The sequence below is a fragment of the Microtus ochrogaster genome, chromosome 10 (assembly GCF_000317375.1).
Source record: "Microtus ochrogaster isolate Prairie Vole_2 chromosome 10, MicOch1.0, whole genome shotgun sequence".
Lineage (NCBI taxonomy): Eukaryota > Metazoa > Chordata > Mammalia > Rodentia > Cricetidae > Microtus > Microtus ochrogaster.
Genome location: NC_022016.1, coordinates 48883877 through 48885849, shown reverse-complemented (window position 1 = coordinate 48885849; position 1973 = coordinate 48883877). Strand labels below are relative to the sequence as shown.

The window sequence follows — 1973 nt, the reverse complement described above, 5'->3', positions numbered from 1 at the left end:
CCTCTGCCTCCTGAGTGCTGGGATTAAAGGCATGTGCCACCACCGCCCTCATTTTCTGGTTTTCTTGGTTTTTTTTGTTTTGTTTTTGTTTGATTTTTTTGAGACAGGGTTTCTCTGTGTAGCTCTGGCTGTAGAACTTGCTCTATAGTTCAGGCCTGCCTCTGCCTCCCGAGTGCTGGGATTAAAGATGTGCTCTGCCACCTCCCGGCTTACGCCCAGATTTTTAAAGCATAAAATAGCAAGAAGACTGGAGAAATGGCTAGGCCTTAGTTCCTGGCACTCAGTTCACAGACCTGTTGCCCTCTTCTGGCTTCTGTGGGTACTGCATACATGGTGCAGGTACATAAACACATATACAGGCAAAACACCCATAAACAAAAATTAACCATTAAGAACAATAATGTGAAGCCAGGCGATGGCTCCAAAGAAACCCTGTCTCAAAAAAACCAAAAAATAAAAAAAAAACAATAATGTGGATATTTTTATATCAAAATTTTAAACATGGCCAGTTGTTAATATCTGTCATAATTGTAGCACTCAGAAGCTGGGGAATAAAGAATTCAAAACCAGGCTCTGCTATATACCAAGTTTGAGGTCAGTCTGAGCTTCATGAAACTCTCAAACAATGGGGCTGGAGAGACGGCACAGCAGTTAGAGTTCATACTGCCATTGCAGGGGACAGAATTTGGCTTCTAGGACCCACAGATGCTCAAAAACTGCCTATGACACCAGCTCTAGGGGATCCAGTGTCATCTCTGCCCTCCGAGGGCGTTAGTGTAACGCCCATACCCACTGCCCTCCGAGGGCATTGCACTCAATTGCCCATACCCACACGAAGGCACACGGAAATATTTAAAGCATTTTATTGACAGAATCACATTGTATGGAGTTGGAGAGATGGCTCGGTGGTTAAGAGTACTGGCTACTCTTCCAAAGTTCATTTCCCAGCAACCACATGATGGCTCACCGCGTCCTCTTAAGTTCTGCCAGACATACATGCAGATCAGAACACTATACATAATAAATAAATCTTTAAAAAAAGTTGGGAAGTAGGAAAAGACAGGATCTCCTAAGTAAATTGGGAGCATGGGGACCTCGGGAAAGGGTTGAATAGGAGGTGAGCAAAGAAAAGTGCACACGTTCAGGGAGAACACTGTTCACAATAAGCAATCTTTAAAATATTTTTAAATGGCCAGGTGGTGGTCACACACGTTTTGAATCCCAGCACTCAAGAAAGGCAGGTGGATCTTTGTAAGTTAGAGACCAGCCTGGTCTACAAGAGCTAGTTCCAGCTACAGAGCAACCTTGTCTCAAACAACAACATAAAAGTGTGTATGCTCTTGCCCATGTGTGCACACTTGGAAGCCAGAGGTCAATATCTGGTGTCTGTACCTGTTGCTCTCCACCTTACTTTAAGAGAAACGGTCTCCCACTAAACCCAGAGCTCATCATTCTAGCTAGACTCACTGGCCAGCAAGCTCTGGGGCTCCCCATTCCCCAACACTGGGGTTATAGGTATGTGCTGCCATGCCTTGATCTTTTGTGGGTACTGGGAGTCCAAACCTAGGTCTTCAGGCTTGTGCAGCTAACACTTTATCCTCAAAGCCATCTCCTCAACCTCAAAGAGCTAACTCCGTTGTTGTGAGAGAGTCCTGGTTGGCAAGGAACTGCCTGAGGCTGAAGATGACCTTGAACTCCTGGGGAGGGGGACCCCACCTCTGGGATTAGAAGCCTGTGTGGCAACATTCCGACTAATACTTCCTGCATGCTAGTCGGGCACTGTACCAATGGAGTGACATCTCCAGTCAGCCTTCTGTGTATCTCAGACTGCAGGGATTAACCACAACACCCAGGATGCTTATTTACTGGGTTGAAGAGACTGAGCTGCTGAATGAGTGCATTGAAGCCTGAGTTCCATTGCTGGTATCTCTGAGCAGAAACCCTGGACAGCTCAGCTGATCTCACCCGTTCCT

At 46.1% G+C, this 1973-nt stretch overlaps 1 protein-coding gene across 2 annotated transcripts in view; it reads left to right on the top strand.

Moving 5' to 3' along the window:
- Positions 1-1973, top strand: part of Fuca1 (alpha-L-fucosidase 1) — a 19098-nt gene that overhangs the window by 16239 nt on the left and 886 nt on the right. The window lies entirely within an intron of this gene.